This window comes from Ambystoma mexicanum, chromosome 2p (genome assembly GCF_040938575.1).
Source record: "Ambystoma mexicanum isolate Mex_15411 chromosome 2p, UKY_AmexF1_1, whole genome shotgun sequence".
Taxonomy (NCBI): Eukaryota; Metazoa; Chordata; class Amphibia; order Caudata; family Ambystomatidae; genus Ambystoma; species Ambystoma mexicanum.
In genome coordinates, this window is record NC_090923.1 from 487489098 (window position 1) to 487509591 (window position 20494).

The following is a 20494-nucleotide window of genomic DNA, read 5'->3' on the forward strand; positions in this document are numbered from 1 at the left end:
CCTCAACGAACCCTTGGTGTTTCCTGTGTTTTTCCCGTCGCCGGCTGAGAGGACTTTGCACTCGCTTGATGTGGCTAGAGCGCTGAAGTTCTACGTGGACCGCACGAAGTGTTTTCGGAAGACGTCACAACTCTTTGTGAACTTTGGACCTGTCAATCAGGGGAAGGCTCTCTCGAAGGCTTCCATTTCCCGATGGCTCTCCGGCTGTATCATGTACTGTCATCGGTTGGCAAACCGACCGCTGCCTGGCCGTCCGAGAGCCCATTCCACCAGAGCGATCGCAGCTACCACGGCGTTCCTTTCTGGTGTGCCCCTGCTGGACATATGCAGGGCTGCTACGTGGAGGTCGACGCACACCTTCACGAAATTCTACTGCGTCGATCGGGATTCCAGGGAGGAGTCCAGGGTCGCAAAGCAGTGCTGCGCAACCTGTTCGCCTGAGGTGAGCCTGGTGAGGAGGTAAGATTGCTTGATGTTGAGTTTGATGTAATGCTTAATGTTGAGCCTTTGCCACCTCCCGTGGTTGTGCATGTGTGTACTGCTATGTATTCTTTATTCATGAGCATGTGAATCCATGCCAGACCCCATGCTGGAGAAGGAACAAGTTACTTACCTGTAACTGTTGTTCTCCAGCATGGGTCTGGCATGGATTCACATGCGAACCCTCCTGCCTACCCCTCTGCGGCTCTTCTCTTGGTCATACTGCCACTTCACGTGCTTCCAAATCTGAAGATGGCTGCCAGAGGCGGGGCTTAGGTAGAGGGCAGTCATTGGCTGTGGTCAGTATGACGCAGAGACCAGTGATTGGTTACTACTACGAAAGACAGATCAGAAACGAAATTGATACTGGGTTTTTCTTTACCGAGGATTCCCAGCCTGACGACAGGGAATATTCATGAGCATGTGAATCCATGCCAGACCCATGCTGGAGAACAACAGTTACAGGTAAGTAACTTGTTCCTTACTGGCGTTCAGGCAGATATCATTAGCACCAACCTTCCTGAATAACAGTCAGACAATCGGGAACGGGAGACAGGAGAGAAGAGGAAGAGGAGGGGAGCTTGAAGGAAATCTGTGTGTCATCAGCATAACACTGGAAATGAGAGAATGTGGAGATCAAGGGGGGCAAGATATATGTTTAAAATCTACGGTGACAAGATAGAGCTCTGAGAGACGTTGCAGGTTGAGAGTGAAGTAAAGGAGAGAAAGCGGCCCAGTTGGACTTGTGAGGGCTGATTCAAGAGGAAGGACGTTACCCAATCCAGTTTCCGGTCCATGATGCCTAGGGTGTCACAGAGCCTGTTTTGAGTGTGGAGTGATTAAACTTATCAAAGGAAGAGGACCGATTGATGAGAATAAGGACAGAGGGAGAGTTGGAGTCAAGATTTGGGAGCAGGTCATCGCAGGTGTTCAGGAGAGCAGTTTCCGTGCCTCTGGCTGCCCTGAAGCCAGACTGATGGTCGTGAAGGCAGCCAACAGTTTCAGCGCGATGAATTAGTTTGGAGATGACCAACATCTCTAGGAGTTTACCAAGGATGGGGGTAGTGGAGATAGGACAGTAGTTAGTGGGCAGAAAGGGTCTGCTGACAGCTTTTTATTTTAAGAGTGGGTGCACAAGCAAGTGCCTGAGGGGTGAAGGGAAGGAACCAATGGCAAAGGAGTGGTTACAGAATTCGGCCAAGGAGGGGGCGAGAGAGGCAATGTTGTGCTTGATAGTCCTAGAGGAGCTGGACGCACCTGTTTTAAGGAGACTTTCATAGAGCAGACTGTCATGGTGTTCTCGTCTGGTGCTATAGGTGAGGAGGTGAATAGAGGGAAAGTAGAGGAGGCTAATGGGGGTGGCCTACATGCAGGTGGGGGAGGAGGGAGGAGCGTAGAGGAGAGGAAGGACAAGGATATCCTGATTCTCAGTTGTGAAATGGGTGGCCAACGCAGTGCAGAGGGCCTGAGAAGGAAGAGGAGAGGTGGAGACTGCAGTAGAATTGACAAGTTCCTTTGCAGATTTTGAAAAGTTCAGCCATGGTGTTTGTGGCTCCAGAGATGCGTAATTGGATATGGGCCCATTTCTTGGCATGTATAGAGTCTGTATTTCCTTTGGAGCAGCCTACATTCCAGTTTCAGAGGATGTGCTGGAAGCCAGCCACTTCCATTCCGCAACTTTGCACTTGCTTTTCAAAAAGGCATTTCAACGGAATCATACCAACTTGTACTTGGAAGCCGGCTCCATGCGGATTTTCATGGCAGGGGCAAGAATGTCAATGGTGTTGGAGATGGAAAGGTGAAGGTAGGCAAAAGCTGAGTCAGTGTGAGAGTGAATAGGAGTGGGGGCGGCGTGAAGGAGGTGGCAAAAGCAGCTACTGACACTCACTTCAGTCGTCGAATGACATCGAAGGATACTGGCAGTGCGGGAAGAGGCTTAGCCGGGGGGCACGGGAGCTCCAGGTGGGAGGAGAGAATGGTCAGACCAGGAGAGAGGATTAGTGAGAGGGTTAGAGATGGAGATATCAGCTGAGATGAGCACATCCAGGGTGTTTCCAGCTGAATGGGTTGGGCCAGAGGAGAGGTGGGTGAGAGTCGCAGAGGTTGCGAAATAAATAGTGGCCGCATCAGGAGAATCAAGGTGGATATTGAAGTTTCCAATGGGGAGACGCTTGGAAGAAGACAGCAGAATGGAGACCAGGGCGGCCCACTCAGAGGTAGGGGGAGATAGCCCCAGGAGGCCTGTAGATTGTAGCAAGAGTGAACAAGAGAGTGGGGGAGACGCACCGCTTACAGACAAGACATTCAAAGGAGGAGTAGGATTGAGTGGTTCTGATAGAAGCAGGGATCCATTCATGGTAGACAAGAGCCACTGTGTCTCCAGACCGGATAGACCTGGGCTTGGAGAGGATCTTGTAGCCCTCTGGAAGGAGAGTGTCAAAAGCAGCGACAGGGCTGGCATTCGACCACGTCTCAGTGAGAGCGAGGACATCGAGGTCTTCAAGCAGATGACAGTTGAGGAATGTTTAACAGCAGAGTGAGAGTTAAGAGTAGCCAGGTGAATTTGGTTTCCACTTTTACATTTTTTCCGAGGCGGGTACATCCGTCAGGGACAATGAGGCCATAGGGGTGGCAGCCGGAAGAGTGGCAGGAGAGGGGATGAAGTTAATGAGAGACTGAAGATGCCTATTAATATGGAGAGGGTTGGGCTGAGAGCCCTGGTCCATGATAGTCCCATATTGGTAGACATGAATGATGCACCTAGAAGATAGGAAGTGTGACGGAAGAACTTCCCATCAGGTTCCACCATTAAGGTAAGGAGTAAAAAGGGGAGAGGTTAGACCATATGGGGAGCCCATAGGTTAAGAGAGGGGACAGTAGAGAGGATGTCGGTTATAGTTTACCTGGAGGAAGCGTTGATGTAGGTGTCAGTAATGGGCAGTCCTGGATTGGAGGCCAGGAGTGCTTTCTTAAATGTTTTCCTTCAAGGCTTCCAGTAAGGGGTAGGAAAAGTGATAGAGTAGCAGTTAGATAGGAGAGATTGAGTACCATATTTGCAAGGGGGAACGGGAGCAGATGAAGGGACTGCACAATCCACAAGGAACAAGGCCAACACAGGGCTATGCAGATGCCTGAAAGTGCTTGCTGCTTTATTTCCATGGGCAGAGCCCACAATTAATGTTACAACAGACCTGCCACACTCTTCTAGTGATGGAGTGCGATTGGCATTGTGATGAATAAGAAATTAGCAAATATCAATGAAGCATATGCAGCCCAACTGGGCTTTGAATGTTTACTGTGCTTTGTGAGGTTAGGTATTAAATGGTCCAGGTGCTGTGAGTTCTGACTTGTTTGCCTGTCTCTAGTGGGGAAGCTACTCTGTGCCCGAGTCCCAGTAGTTTGCTTCCTTTCTTAAGTGTGTTTCTTGTGCACTCCTTCCTCCCACAGACTCCTTATCTTTGATATCTATCTCCCAACACAGCTGCTTTTCAGCAACTTTTCTGCCGCCATGGGCCGCAACTTGGCTCTGTTCGGCACCTCTACAAACCCCCTGCTGGACATGATATCGGGACCAGTAAATATAGAGGTGCAGCACCCTCTGCCCTTAGTTCCTTTTTTTCAGGCATTCTGCTCACTTTAGGAACACAGCTCTTTTGAATCTTGCGCTTCCCATTTCATTCAACATGTTGAATCCAGCAAATTCTCTGGATTAGAGCTGTGTGTCGACTGCAGGCTCCAAATGTCTGTTTCGGAACCGTACCACATTTATCTTTACTGTCTCTGTGAAGGCCACAACATGCAGGAATGCATGTTAGGTCATTCGATACACCCAAAGGCGCTTCGAGGATGTGGGCGAATCTGTTCACCTTTCTCCTCACGGAGAGAGGTGACCAACCCGTTCAAGGAACCCAGGCGTTCACTGCTTCACAGAGGTGCAGTGCCGTGTCTGAATGGCCAAGAAAAAGAAGCACCACAGAAGATCAAGATTTCTAAGCAGCTTTTCAAGGCACCACTCTTCTTCGTCTTCGGAGAAAAGTGGCCACCACTCCAAGGAGGCCCCAAAGGTGCAGTCTAGGCAGGTACCTTTACCAACCCAATCCTCTACTCCAGAGCAATGGGAGGCCTTCAGGCAGAAGATGTTTGACATCTTTGCCAATGTGGTTTTGGTGCCAGCGGTCTCGATGCAGAAGGCCAAGCCAGCGGATTCAACCGCCCCTTCGTGAGCTACCAGGGACTCCACGAGTAGAGACGTGGTCCAGTCCAAAAGTCACACTGTTCTATCTTCGAACTTCGGTCCTCTGACCTCAGCTACCCCTTAGATGGCACCAGAGCCTCAAGGGATGTTCCCCTGCTCCCCAGAAGAACATACATTTTACATTGGCGTGAGTCCGACTGCAAGTCCAGTCTTTCTCCAGTCCTTCACGACTCCAAGCCGATGCCCTGCCTACTTCATTTCAGAATACTTTGCCGCTGGGTTTAACACGCATAATTGCTTGCTCCTGAAATGGATCAAGTGGGACCGGGAACACAGTAACAACAGCTGCGTGTTGGCTCACCAAGGCACAAGGAAATTGACTCCAACGTGAGTGATGACAAGAGCGATATAGGCACGAACATGAACCAGAGTGCAAAGAAAAGTAAGATTGTTACTTTTTAAAATTATTTGTATTAAGCATTTGGCTTTACAGTTGAAAACCTTAAGCTGATACAAATAGTTAATACACAACACTTTTTCTTTTTACCTTAAAAAAAGAAAAAAAGATCAGACAGGATAACATCATCTTAGTTAACTACCTACTTTAGGAGCTTGAAAAGTTCATATGAGAATTTAAACTTAAAATATTCAGATCCCAAATAACGCTATGCAGTCTCGTCATAGTTATTACACCATGCAGAAGAAAACAGTGGACCATTTCTAAAACAAACTTCAGTCCTTAGTCTCATCCAACTTTTCGAGTTTGGAAAAAAACCTCTTTCAGAAGGCCCAGAACAGCTAACACCAGCGCAATGCTTTCCCCTTGTAGAACAGCGGACCACCAGTGATCAGCTGTTCTTGTTGCAGATTTCCTTGGAAATCTTCCCATCCATCTGTTTCTCTGGTTCTTCAGGCTAGGGCAAAGGATAATCTTGTGATGCAGTCTCTCCTTTTGCTTTCTGCATCACCTGCAGGCATAGTCTCTCAGTGCTTTGGGTTTCCTAACTTCCAAGATTTCTTTTGTTGGCATTAAGTTCAACCTAAGTCTCATGATCTCGTATCTTTGCTGTCTGCACGGGAATCTTTAGGTATTTTTGAGGAGTTCCTCTTTCTCTATGTGCTTGGTCTTTCTGGTCGTACAGCCTCAGTGATCTCACATTCTCTCTTGTGTAGATCCAATTTAAGTTTAAGGGTTTTTTGTTGGCAGGATTTGTCATAAGAACATCCTCTAAAGTACTCAATTCAGCAAACATTTTCAGCCAGTAATTTTTCCAGGTCTGCATATTATGTTCTAGGTCCTCAAATAGTGCTTTGTTCAGCAGTTTGAAACCTCCCTCCCAATTATTCAGGAGGCATTTATGAAACAAATGCAAGTATTTTCCATTGGACAATTGCAAAGAGTTCAAGCCCTGCTCTTCTCGTATAAGGTCAATGGAAATACACGAAGGGAGAGCCAGTATCTTCCTCCAGAATAATCCTTCCAATTTGGGCCAAAGATTCTTGGACAGCATGGGGGTGGTTTCTGAGCCGTATGTAATAGGAACAATCTTCATGTTGTAAAAATCTATTACAGGTTGTAATGTAAATGTACAGTATTTTCCAACGGTTGTTCTTCCCTGCGAAGTAAGGCTTCTCATCTTTGTTCTTAGTCTAAGTTCTTGGGGTGCCGCAACTTTGCTGTTACTAATCGAGATTGCCAGGAATACAAGACTTGAAACTTCTGGGATAATTTCTCCCTTAAGATAACATTTCTTTTTTCCTGTGATCCTTGTGCACATTTTCCAGTCAGAGTCAAAATTTTTGATTTGGAAACATTGACATATAGCAGATGACCTACAGTAGTGCCTGCCAATCTAGGAGGTAACAAACATTTTTCAAAGGCAAGGGGCAAGTCTGATACAAATTGGTTAGAGATGATCGGTGCCGGTCTACAGCCCTGTTTCAGGCCTTTAGTAGTTGGTATTGAGTCTGTGAAATTGCCTTTTCTGTCAAGCCTGACCCACATACTCATGTTTGTGTGCTGGGTGATTAGGGCTTCTTGTAAGTCAACCGGGCAGTTCCATTTTATTTTTTTACTTTTCCCATAATTTGGGTCTTTCACTTCGGAAGCTTGGGCAAGATCTATTGATGCCAGATAAAGTAAGATTGTTATGGAAAACAAAGTGACAAGCTTAGATCTAACAGACGCTGAATTGCTGCAGGCTGATTTACCCTCGGAATGTTCAAACACTCGCCAACAACAGAGTTCGATTTTAATACGAGAAGTTGATATTTACCATGAAAAGAATAGTAGGCAAACGGCTTTGCAAATAAACGATGTCTGAAAAAGTTAAAAAGTCCATTTATCTTGAGAGTGGAATCATGAAAGATGAGCTCAAAATGGAAATGAAAGACAGGGTAATACCTTAATGCATGAAAGTAATGATCGAGAAACTGGATACGTCAACAATTCAACTATAATTGAGAGCAATGGATTAGGACATGCCATGACACCCGTGGAGATTAACACCACTGAGCCAAAGGAATGTACGGAACGCAAGCACTTGGTTGCAAACACGGAAAGTGCATTAGAACTTACTAATGAGTTCATAAATGAGAATGGCAACGCCTGAGATCTGACACAAAATACTGATATGGAGCAAGAAAGGCATATTGTGGCTAAATTAAGAGATGACGCAGCAGAAATTAGAGGGCTCATATGCAAACAGTCTCTCCGGTTCTCTTTTGAAGAAAGGTGCGCAAGTAAAGATGGCACTATTTACATTTCAACACCTACCACTACATTTAAAGGAAAATAACACCTTTTGGTAGGTGTAACTGCTCGGAATGCTCTTGATAAAGATTTGAGTGGTGTTACTAAAGAGGTAGGTCATAAGGTGGAAACTGTGGGAAACGTGAATACAGATGACGTACCCACGGGAGACATTAGTGACACACATGATGGCATTTTTTTAGACATCGAGTCACCTAATGTGCAGTGCTCGCTGACCTTTTCACCACCAAGCAGTCAATCGTGGGAGAACAAATCAAATACAGACAGACCGCAAGTTTCAAATGAGGCAGCGATGCAGATTCACAATAATGTGATGGCAGCTCTTACAATATCGCTTGCCCCATTCTTAGTTATATGAGGACATCCATAGCAGTTTGAAACACCATGATACCTTGCTCGCCATGACTCATTCAAATCTTTTACATCTAGAAACCTTTACAACAATGATTCGAGATAGGCTTGACGCTGAGGCTGAAACCTCAGCGATATGACAATCTCGTCTAAGTGATATGGCACAGAGTGAACACTTTGAGAATCAACATATGATGGAAGGACTATTAGAGTCTCTAAAATGGAAGAGAAAAATGAGAAACCAGTTAGCAACTTGCCATTTGATCAAACCTTCCTCCATACTGAATGGACGTCCCTCACTATGGACGTGAGATGAAACCTTTTTCACCAGAAAAAATCTTCCTCCCCTTAAAATTTAGAGGCGCGCAGCCCTGGGAGCATGCGCTCCCCTGACTCCGTCCATCGGTGCCACATCCAAGTCCTCTTTTCTGCTTCGACGGGAACGGACCGCTTTCACCAGTGCTCCTGGGTTAGGGTTCAGCCTTGTAATTCCACGCGCTGTTCCCCGGAGAAGTATATTTGTCTTTTACTCAGATACCTGTGTCCACTGGCGGCATGCTCCTCCCCGGTGCATGTCAACGTCATCGGGCTTCAGCAGGTGTCCAGCCTGCGAGGGGGCTCTTCCAAATGTCCGACCCCCATGCTCTTTGCCTCCGCTGCCTTGGCCCCAATCATGTCTGGGAGGGTTGCTCTGTGTGTGACGTGCTTACACCATGCGCTCTGAAGAACAGGTTAGCTCGGTGGAGAGAGGACTTGATGGACTTCGTCGGACACAAGTCAAGGCTCAAGTCAAGGCTCATGGTATGGCCACTGATTTCATCAGCACCCCGCAAGGGTGTCTCCTTCCCCAGGAAACGTCCTAGCGGGAGGGGCAGGTGGTCAGGTCCTAGCACCAGCACAGGTACAGAGGCAGCTTCAGCTACTGACCACCAGGCCGAGGGGTCGCGGTATCCTACGGTGACATAGCTGAGGGACCGTATGGTTCTATTACCGGGTCTTCACCTGAGGAGCTATGCCCTACTACCGGACAATTGTCCGAGGGGGCGCCTGTACGCAGCATTACCAGCGCCACTACCGAGGGCACACCGCCTACCAGTCCCCGACCTGAGGTGCAGGGTAAGCCTCAACCTCCACCGCCAAGAGTCCAGGAAGAGGCTGGACCCAGCACGGCAAGCGTCACGCCACAGGCAGCTGTCCCAGACAAAATTGCTGTTCATCTGACACCATCCCCCTTCGGGGACCAGGTAGGAGAATGAGTTTCTAGTTGAGACTGGTATTCAACAGGCACATGGCTGTGAGAACCTTGGTCAAGAGAAGGCGCTCGACCCAGAATACGTCCAAAGTGAAACAAATGTGACCCCCGGGTGTAAGGGGACTGTCGAGCAAGAGAAGGAAACCACTACCTGGTGGGGCATGGACATGAACGGAGCGGAACGATCTGTCAAGGAAGAGGACACCACGTGGTGGGGCATGGACGGGAATGGGACAGAACCACCCACCCAAAGAGCAGAGAGCAACAGCAAAACATAAAACACGAGTGAAGAGTGATCGCAGACCTGAAACACCGGCGGAGGTGCTAGCGGGGTGTAAAAGCGGGCTACACATTATGGACCCAGACAAACATAGCGAACAACAATCTGTGCGACAAGTCGCTGAAAACATAATAGTGATATGACCAGGACCCCATGACAATAACCGGACTCGTGGAAGGGAGAGTAACCCATACGAATTATCATCAGGATGCCGTTCCACAAACAAAATGAAAACACAGACCCTTGAAAATAAGGCAGCATGTGCAAATTCTTATTGTGACTTACACATATCGCCGACACACGCTGTAACTGAAGGCAGTCCCCACGAGGCACCAGTGCGGTTTCCATCATGGCGGCCGACATTCAGGAAAGAAGGGTGCGGGGTTGGGGTGGGCCTTAGCAAGCTTCCTCTGTCTGATGAACTCTGATTGGACTAGGGTACTCCAGCCCCTATTTCAGTTAAACAGAGATGAGGGACTCACGTACACTTCTCCCTTTTTTTTCATAAGAGAGACGGAGGCGAAGAAGAAGCTGCAGCGTTCCGTTGGGCTTATGAGAATTAGTTCCAGATTTAAGCCATATCCCCTAAGAAGCCCAATAACTAAATAATTTTTGGACTACATTAAGGACAATTGAAATCCTGCCATTTTCTTTCATTTAATTCAATAAAGACCTTTTTTTTTTTTTAAGAGCAACACCGGTCAAGAATGGTCCTTCACAATGGCCTACAGCGTATCCTGCAGCATCGCAGGGCAGATGCACGCAGGCAGCGAGGCAAAGGGTTCCCAGGCCTCAGCAACCTCAGGGCTCTGTGCCTACGCCCACACCACCAAGTGCCCCACTGGCCTTTGAGGACAGGTTTTTTTTTTAAAGTTCCTCACGCTTATGAGGTCCCCACAGATGAGCCTCATCCTCAAGGATGTGATCAGTGACATGCTCCCTCCAGTCCTGCCCCAGTTCTGCTGCTAGTACCCACTGCTGCTCCACCCGTGGCTCCAGCGCCTCAGACCCCTGTGCAGTGTCTGCTACCCATGCCTGTTGCCATGGTACCGGCTTCCTGCAGTCCTGGCGGTTCCAGATCAGCCTCAACAGCAGCCTCTATCTCCGGTCAATACACCTCAGCGCCCGGTACTCCTCCAGCTGCACCGGACCACCAGGACACTTTGGTGGACACTGATGAGGAGGAGGACCCGGACATGCCTTCCCCGCCAAAGGCATTTCCTGAAAGGCTCGCAGGTGTGGCTGAATATCTGGGCTCCCACAAGCCGAGGTTGAACCAGATGCAGGGGTTCTGGCGGAGGTCCTCACTCTATGCCCTGCAGGTAGAACAGGGATTTCATTGTAGAAGGACGTTGTGACTCTGGCCAAAAAAGGATGGCTTAAACCCCATTTAGCGCAGCCTACCAACAGGCGCCTCGATGCAAAGTACAGGCAGATGAAGAGGGATCCACTCTTGCTGTCAGGAAAAAACCCTCAGCAACATTCCTAGGTATTCGCTGCGGCCTCTCTACTCCAAGACTCAATCCTCCTTGGCTACCTCAGTCTCGGCACTCCTGGGTAAGGAGGAGAAGATCTTGGAAGCGTACGGAAAGCAGGTCTATTCCAACACTTAGTTGCACCTTCGTCAGTCCAATGCGGACGCTATGCCCACTGCTGTCAACCAAAGTCTTTGGCAGGAAATAGCTGACTTCCTTCCGAAACCTTCGGTACAGAGTCAGGCGCACTTCAAGGCGGGGCTGGCGGAAAGCAAATATTGTCACACAGGACATACTGGGGTCCTGATACCTCTGCCCGTGCCGTCTGCCTCGCTACGGATATGAGAAGAACTGCCTGTCTACGGGCTACCAAGTTCAACACGGATGTCCAGGAGCGCATTGGACCTTCCATTAGAGGGTGGCAACCTTTTTCATTCCACCACCGATGAGGAACTTGATAAGAAGAAACGGTTCCCAAAATGCAAATTCCTTATCTATCTTCACAAAGTCCACGCCCAAGACCTACAGCCAGGCGCACCAGCGTTCCGACAAGGGTCGGGCCTTCTGCAGGTTCCGATGCTTCCAGGACCGAAGGTCCAGACAACCGGACCAGTCTCCAAGCCAGCACCGTCGCAAAATGCACAAGGCAGGGAATAAGGGCTTTGTTCAGTCCCCCTCCTCACCCCCGCCTTAGAGGGAAAAAAGGCATGACACACTCATCCAAATCCACGGTTCTCCGGTGGGGTGCAGGTTTGCCCTTCACTCCCAATACTGGTGCTCAAGGTTCGCTGACCACTGGATCTTCTCAGTAGTGTCCTCGGGCTACCGCCTACTGATCCCTCGGTCCCCTCTCTCGTGACCCCTGCTCCCTCTTTTGGCGGAAATGCGATTGCTCGTGGAGTCAGGCGGTGGAAGAAGTCCCAGCGGGGTCTGGGTTTCTATTCACAGATTTTCACCATGCACTGGCCTGAAAGTTGTTGGACCTTTCCACCTTGAACCTTTCCCTCCCTCTTCAAAAGTTCAAGATGGTTACCCCATCGCTTATTGCGGAGACATCATGCATGGGAAACAGGATGTGCTCCCTGGATCTGAAGGATGTGTACCTACACATCCCGATCTGGCAGCCCTTTCTGAGGTTCAGCTATCATGGGCTTTCATTTCCAATACAAGTTTCTACCCTTTGGCCTCATTACAGACCCCAGGGTCTTTACTAGGCTTATGAATGCAGTGGCAGCCCTTCTCAGGGCCCAGGGACACCGTGTCTATCCATACCTAGATGACTGGCTCGTCAGTGCAAGATCTCCGGAGGCAGTCCAAAACACTGCCTCCGCCCTCATGAACACGCTACACAAATTGGGATTGTCCATCAATCTAAAGAAGTCACAGCTGGAGCCTATGCAGAATACAACGTTCCTAGACCTCAACTGGGATATGAGCTCCGAGGGAGTTTTTCCCTCAGAGGACAAGATCACAGCCATCAAGAGAGCCGCAGTGACCTCAGCATGGTGGTACCAACACCTCCTGGACCTCATGGCAGCATGTCTCTTAGCAGTGCCACACACAAGACTCAAGATGAGTCGCTTGCAGCTGCACCTTGCAGCCTCTAGGAGTCAGGAGTGGGGTTCCCAAGCGGAACTGGTCAGCATCTCACTTCAGCTCCACCAAGACCTGTTCTGGTGGAGCACGGACTACAACTTGCCGATAGGCAGGCCCTTCCAGCCACCAGCACCACAGGTTATTACCACAAACCCATCCCTAGAGGGCTGGGGAGCCACACTGGACAGCCAGAGTGTCCATGCGGTCTGTTCCCATCAGGAGCATGAAGCTTGCATCAACTGGCTCGAATTGATGGCCATCTGGCTCGCTCTCAGAGCATTCCTCCTGATGTTCGGTGGCAAGTCGATCCTAATTCAAATGGACAGCTTCACCAGCATGTATACGTCAACAAGCAGGGTGGCACCAGGTCTCTTCCCCTCTGCGCTCTAGCAGTGAGCATTTGGGAGTGGGCTCTGGTAAACATACACTTGGCAGCAATCCACCTCCCGGAGGAGTCCAACCTGCTGTATCCTCCTTGGTTATCTTGACCTCTCCTCCTCCTTCTGCCCCCCTACCCCCCCTTGGGCTTTGTCTACAGCTCTGCAGGGCGTACCTCCTGCTTTTTACCCTTCCCCGGAAGTCTTTCAAGGGCGGCATCCTTCTCCATATTGCCACTCTAAACTTTCACTCAGCTGTCAACCACTCCTGACATCTGCCACCTCCTGGGGGTACTTGACCTGATATATGATATCATTGGTCTCACAGAGACGTGGTTCACGGCCAGCTCTGTCACAAACTTTGACACTCTCCTGATGGCTACAAGATCCTCTCTGCGCGCAGATCCAACTGTTCTGGAGGGGGTGTAGCCCTGATCTGCCCTGAGTGGATTCCTGCCTCTGTCATTCCTACGCAGACCTATTCATCTTTCGAATGCCTCGTCTGCAAGCTCTCTCTCTCCTGGCCATTCCCTTACTGTGGCTAAAATCTATTGGCCACATGGTCAGATCTCCTCCTTCCTTTGAGTGGGTGGACCTCTCCTCTTCCCTCCTGGTCTCGGCCATTCAACTCCTCCTTCTTGGAGACTTTAACATCCATCTGGATGCATTCTGTCCTTCCTCCGGACTTTTCCGCAACCTCTGCGACTCACTGTCATGACGCGCGCTCCATGGAAGCTATGGAGCCAATGGAAGGGCTGATCCCGTTCCTCCACCAGCGGTCTAGTCTCCCACGCACTGCACGTCACCGTCATGACGCATACAAATAGGCGTCACACGCGGTAGTCGACGCGTTGCAACCTTGCTTTCCTCGCCAGGTTCGTACGCTAGTGCTCCTCTCTTGCTCCGCTTGTGAATTCCCGCTTGCTTCCTCTTGTCAGTCTGCAGTGATTGCCCGCTCAGCTCCTAGCCCTTTATCTCTCATGGTGCTTCCTCCTCTCCTCTGTTCCTCCCGCATGAGTAGCCCTTGTTCCTTCTCCCGCTCTAGTGCTTTTCTCTCCCTGTTTTGTGCGTACATCTACCATTGTACGCTCCTTCCCACTGCAGCCTTCTGCAGTCCTCTTCCTCATTCCTCGGCTACTGTATCCATTTAAGCAGCGTTCAGGATACCCACGCTAGCCCGACTCCAGCAGTGTCTTCTGGGATTTGAAGTCCTCTCATCTACTTCAACGGAAAGCCTCCAGCCTTGACATCCATAGTGCTGACTACATTCCAGCACACCAGGGTTTTTCAGCCACGCTTTTCCCTGGTTTTGGGGGTGGACTCCCTGAGGGCCCCCTCTGCCTTGCTGTCTGCCAGCAGGCAGGGTGGCTTCCAGTGGAGCTCGTCCCAAACTCAACAGGAAAGGACTGGACCTCTGGAGAGAAAGGAGAGCCATAGACACAGACGGTTCCTCAGAAGAACCCAGTACAGGTGAGGAGGAGGAGGAGGGAACCAAGGAGGGTATTTGTCAAGCACCCAATACTTCATCGCATGACACTCACTTTCTATTGTCCCCTCTGGCAGGGCACACTCTGGATGTTCTGATCACTTCCGACCTTCCCCTTTCTACCCCTCTCACCACTCCTCTCCCCTGGAGTAATCACTTTCTCCTTTCCTCCCCGTTCACCCTCTCTACCCCGCAGGCCAGCCAACTCCAGCACTGCTAACTACCTTCTCGGTTATCCGACCCATGAAGCGTGTGTCAGTTGAGGCTTTCACTGCCACTTCAACCCCTTCCTCCCCCCTTGGCTGACTCGCACCCTGACACAGCCCTTTCCATGCTCCACTCCGCTATATCTGATACCCTCGATGTTCTTGCCCCTGTCATGAGGATCCGATTGAAGCCCAAAACCAAGTGCAACTCTTGGTACGACTCATACCTCATCACCCTTAAACGCAAGTGCAGGGTGGCTGAGAGGAAATGGCGTGCTTCCGGTACACACTCTGACAAACTGGCCTGCCGCCTGCTCCAAAGGCAATACCGACTTTCTGTCCGCACCAAGTAGTGAGCCCACATCCATACCTGCGTCTCTGCAGCATCTAACATCTCAGCCAAACTCTTTAAAATCGGCAAGGAGCTGGCCAATCTACCTCTCCTGTCTCCTCCCAGGCCCTCTGCATGGCCCTGGCTTCTCATTTGATCTCTAAAACTCAGGACATCCTGTCCTCTCTCTCTTCCCCTCCCCTTCCTCCCTCTACTTTCTGCTCTTCCTCTGGCCTTTCTTCGGCCACCTCTCCTCCCCCTTCTCTGCTGTTCTCCTGTTTTCCCCAGACGAGGTCTCTAGACAAATCTGATCTACGAAAGTCTTGTCAAAACAGGTTCACCCTTGTTCCTCCAAAACCATCAAGGACCACATTGATACCCTGGCTCCTGCTCTGGCTGACTTATGCAACCACTTCTTTGCAGCCGGAGTCTTCCATTCCCCGTGAAGCACTCACTTGTGTACCCTCTTCTTAAGAAACCCTCTGCCGACACTTCCTGCCCGGCTAACTATCGCCCAATCTCCATCACTCCTTTCCTGCGCAAGCTCCTGGAAAAGCTGGCTGTCTCCCAGCTTAATCTTCACACTGAATCTGTTGGTGGTCCCCATGACACTTCAGAGCTGCCAGAAGCACAGAAACTGCTCTCCTGAACATCAGTGAAGACCTGCTCTCCAACCTTTGATTGTCCTCATCTTACTTGTTTTCTCTTCTGCCTTTGTCATGGTCAACCATGCCATCCTGCTCAATCGTCTCCGTGATAACTTGGGTATCATCGATCAGGCCCTGGCTTGGCTGACTTTTTTCCTCTCCGATCACCCTCCCAAGTCCAACTTGGGTCCTTCCTCTCCTCTATCTCTGTCTACCTGTGGTGTTCCCCAGGGGTCTAACCTCTCTCCCTGGCTGTTTAACCAATACCTGGCACTTCTTGCCCACCACATTGCCGCTCTCTGCCCCAACTTTCAGTGCTATGCGGATGACACTTGGCTCATTTTCAGGCTCCCTCTGCCACATCGTTTCCTTCTCTCATCGTCTGTCTGCTATCCAGGAGTGGTGTGCCACCAATGATCTCTGCCTCAATGCCAATAAGACAGAGATTCTCCTCATCGGCACACCTGCCTCACTCCTTTCTTGTCACTCTCTGGCCGGCCGCTCTTGGCCCTCTTCCTGCTTCCACCTGTGAGGCTAAAATCCTCGGGGCCATCTCCGACTCCACACTCTCCTCACATCTGACATCTCTAAGAAGTCACACTACCAGCTGCACCTCTTCTGAGGTATTCTTCCTTTCCTTCCCCCAGAAGTTCACTGTCTCCAGAGCTCTGGTTCTCTCTAGGCTGGATAACTGCAACAGCCTCTTTCTAAATCTTCCTGCCTCTACTCTCTGCAACTCATCCAAAACAGGACTGCAAGACTTGCCCTTGCCCTTGGCCTCAAGCCCAGGGATCGTATCTCTCCAGGACTGAAATCTCTGCACTGGCTCCCAGTGGCGGCGAGGACTAAGTTCAAAACCCTCTGCATTGTCCACAAGGCCTTCTGAAGCCGGGGCCCTCAATAACTTCAACGCTATCTTCCGTCTCAAGCTCTCTCTCATCTGCCTCAAACTCCCTCAGGGTCAGTCGCTTCTCCAAGCAACGAGTTGGTGGAAGATCTTTCTTCTTCTGGGGCCTCCCTACCTCTCTGAAACTTGAGGAGAACCATCTCCGGGTCCCGGAAATACCTCAAGACCTTCCTCTTTGCTTCTGCTTTCTATCCTACTCTCCCCTGCTGATCTCCGGACTGAAACTGAACCTGCATTGGTTACCTGGCTACCCTCTGATCTCGGGCCCAGGTCCCCCTGCCTGCCAGTTGCACTCCTGCACTGCCCCCTGTTAGTTAACCCTTGCACTCAGGGACTGTTTCTGTATCCCTACAGCCCCCTTCCTGCACTTGACACCTGTTGTCTGCACTTACCCTTGCACTTGCCACCAGCTGGCTGCACTTTTTATGTATTGTCTTATTTATTTACTGTTATCTTATGCACTGCACTGCCCTCTTTCTCTTCCCCCTGCACTTTTCCTCTTCCCCCTCCTCCCCTTGCGTGATCGCAATGTCACCTGGCCTAGTAAGTTCGTTGTCTCGGTCTTCCCTCTCTTCCCCCTCCCTTCCCTCATCGTGCCTTGAAACACTTGTGTATAGGTGTGTTATAAATGCCATGTCATATCCTATATCATAACCTGGAGGCGGACAGGCTCAGCAGGCTGGGTGCGGACAATTACGAATGGAAGTTGAACCAACATATCCTTCAGAGGTTTCTTCTACAGACGGGGTCATCCTCAGGTGGATCTATTTGCCATCTGGTCCAACAGGAGGTGCCCTCAGTTCACGTCCTGGCACGGACAGGGCTTGGGCTCTCTGGGCGATACGTTTCAGAAACAGTGGAACAACATCTACGCAAATGCCTTCCCTCCCACTCACCTGGTACACGGGATAGGTACTCTGCAAGATGAGTGTCCCGGCAACTAAGCATCATTCTGATAGCACCTTGGTGGCCGGCTAGGCCATGGTTCGCTGAACTGCTCAGCCTCTCGGATCAGCCCCCGATTCACCTTCCGCTGGCCCCAGCTCACCTACTATCGCAGCAGGGAAGCCTGGTCATCCACTCCGACCACCAGAGGTTGGCCCTCGCAGCGTGGTTCCTGAGCAGGTCACATTAAAGCATCTGCGTCAGTCAGGCTAACCTAGACATTCATTTCAGTAAAAAACCTCCAAAACGTCACCCAAACCCAACATCGCCTCTTAACTGGAGACCGAAAATCTCATACATTGGTTTGTTGACATTTCCCCAAAAAACTGAAGTTTTCGGGCGCTCCCACCATATATGAACCCATGTTCCTTTTTCTTTGCATCCCCGCCAGCATTCACCCGAAACATTCTTATAAAACTTATGGAGCTTCTCTGGCGTTAGGTGCCAGTGTACCTTCACCCTCATTTCACGTATTTGGATTGCCTGCATCAATTTTGGGATTCCCTTCCAAACCGCCAACCACTGGGTCACGGTCATAAGAGTACCTGTATCTTTCGCCTATATAGTTTCATGTATCCCCATTCTTTTTGGTTCAAATTCTTTCTTATTATCCAATATAATGCCACAACCATATGTCTATCGCCCGCGTTGGTGGTTGTTAGGGAGAATTCTCATCTATGGCTAATTTCCCTCACCTAGTGAGTCCCCCAGCAGCTTTGCTGGACTTCTGGAGTTTATTTTTTTTCCACTTGGTGACAGTGGGAGCTTTTCCCTCACTCTTAACTGAGTTTTGCTATGTGTTTCTACCTGATTTTTGATTGTGGACTCTGAATTACACCACTTCAGTAGCCCCCTTCTTTTTTTGTCACACAGCACCTTCAGTGCCGTGGCACAGGGTTGTCTTTGAGACTTCCCTCGACTCCATTTCTGAGGCAGCTACCGTCCCCCAGGAAAGTGTAAAGTTACCATTAACTTTATTTGGTCAATCTAGCACAGATCCAGTAACCCCATCTTCCATGGAGTACTGGAAAGGGTTAACTCGTATCCCTTTTTGTCTGTACCTCCTAGAGCCTTGTTTCGCTCTTTTAACATTTAGACTTGGCTGGCGGCAGTGGTATCTACCCTAACTTTTCTACCACGATTATATTAGATAAACGTGGTACTGTTCTTGGCTATTATATTAGCCTCAAACATAAACCTGCTTGACCAAATCATCTTTCTTTTGGCTCCGGTTGGGTTTATTCGCCATTTCTTTTTGTTAAAGTCCTTTTTGTGTCTTACTTTGCGCGGCAAACTAGTTTGCCTTCTTTGTTCACTTTCTTTTGGCGGGCTTCTGCTCAGAATCAGGGCCTGATACAGGTTACCCTGGGGCCCTCCGAAGTAGACCAATGTGTAAGAGTGAATCCTTTGAATGCTAAACATTTGAATGTAAGCAAACGGTGCAATTTTCTTATTAGATGTCGAATAGGAGAATATTTTAACCTGCTTTGCCAATGCCAAAGAGGCTTTATAATAAATTAGAGGGAATACGACCTTCCAATAAAGGGACATTATAACCTGCATTGCCAAAGAAAGCTGAGTGACACCATGCCAATGTGAATATAACAGTCCCAGCGCAAGATACCCCATGGGAGAATGGTGTGAACTACATTGCCAGCAGCTAATTGGTGTAGAAAGAAGTCCGAGATTGCAGGAGAAAAGACCTACTTGTAAAAAGAATCAAGGAGTAGAGAATTGTAACCTGCACTGCTGATGGCAACCAGATCACTATAAGAATCATTGTAATTTTGTTTGCAGTATACTTGGGGAAGTATATGTCAGCCAAGTGGATTATAAGTCAAAAGAATAACCCAAGAAGCAGATCTTGATTCAACTTTCTCCATTGCGGATTTAAGATAGATCTTTCTTCGGCTGGGGCCTCCCTCTGGAACCGCCTCCCTGAAACTTTAGGAGAATCATCTTCGGTTCCGGAAGCACCTCAAAACCTTTCTCTTTGCTTCTGCTTTTTCTCCTCCTCTCCCTTGCTGACTTCCTGGCTGACACTGAAACTGCACTGGTTACCTGGCCACCCTCTGATCTCAGGTCCAGGTCCCCTCCCCCGCCAGTCGCACTCCTGCACTGCCTTCCTGGCAACCCCCACACTTGGGGACTGTTTTCTGCATCCCTACAGACCCACTACCAGCACTTGCCACCTGCTGGCCACTCTTTTATTTATTGTTATTTATTTTCTTATCCCATTTACTGCACTGTCCGCTTCCCCCCGCACTTCTCCTCCTTCCCATTCCCATGCACTTGCACGATCTGAATGACACCTGGCCTGGTAGGTTCATTGTCTGTCTTCCCTCTGTTCCCCCTCCCCTCCCTTGCCTTGAAAGACTTGTTTATAGGCACTTTACAAATGCCATATCATAAAGTGTGGAAAGTTGGGAACTAGCATTGGCACAGAGTACAAGTTGTAGTAGTAGGAGTTTTATCCTGGCAGGCAAGTAAACCAGGAAAGGTACAAGAAGTAGTTAGTCCTGGCATGTGTGTGGACCAGGAAGAAGATACTTTGATGTACTGGGTTTGTGGTTTACGATTGTGTTGGAAAAGAAGTGGCAATTCCACTACTGTGTTTGCTGAACTATTGCGTAACCATCCTGACTGAAGTATTGTTTATGAAGGAGACAATAAGATGTGATAAAGTTATCGGCCTTCAGAGAAAATAACTATTAAATTGGCTTCTGACTTGGTTTGGGAAGAGAAAGTCTTGCTGGTTTGCCAAGTAGAAGGTTGTGGAAACGTTTCTTTAAGTGGGAAAAACCCTTTGGAACTATGACTTTCACGTTGACAAGTACAAGACATATTGAAGGAAAATAACTTTATATTATATCTGAGTGGAACTTGGCTAGTGGAAAGAACGTTCTGTACATTGAACTTTGGTTTGAAACATCATGAATTGATCCAGGAGAAGGGGATACAACCCTGGTCACAAGGACTCTTGTTTATACCATTTATGTTATGAATTTGTAATTTTGGGAAATAGCCAGATAAGTACTGTATGATTTTGTTGTATGTATTAGTGTCAGGAACAGATATTTTTGGACCTTACGTCACTTTCCTTTATCCTTAGTTTGTCAGGTAAGGAAATCCTTGTTAGGTTAGGAAAAGATAGGCGTTTATCTCACCCCTTTTCATGTAATAAAATGGCGAC

At 49.1% G+C, this 20494-nt stretch overlaps 1 protein-coding gene across 1 annotated transcript in view; it reads left to right on the plus strand.

Annotated features, from left to right (window-relative positions):
- The window catches only part of IARS1 (isoleucyl-tRNA synthetase 1), a 2025584-nt gene that overhangs the window by 1834141 nt on the left and 170949 nt on the right, over nucleotides 1-20494 (plus strand). The window lies entirely within an intron of this gene.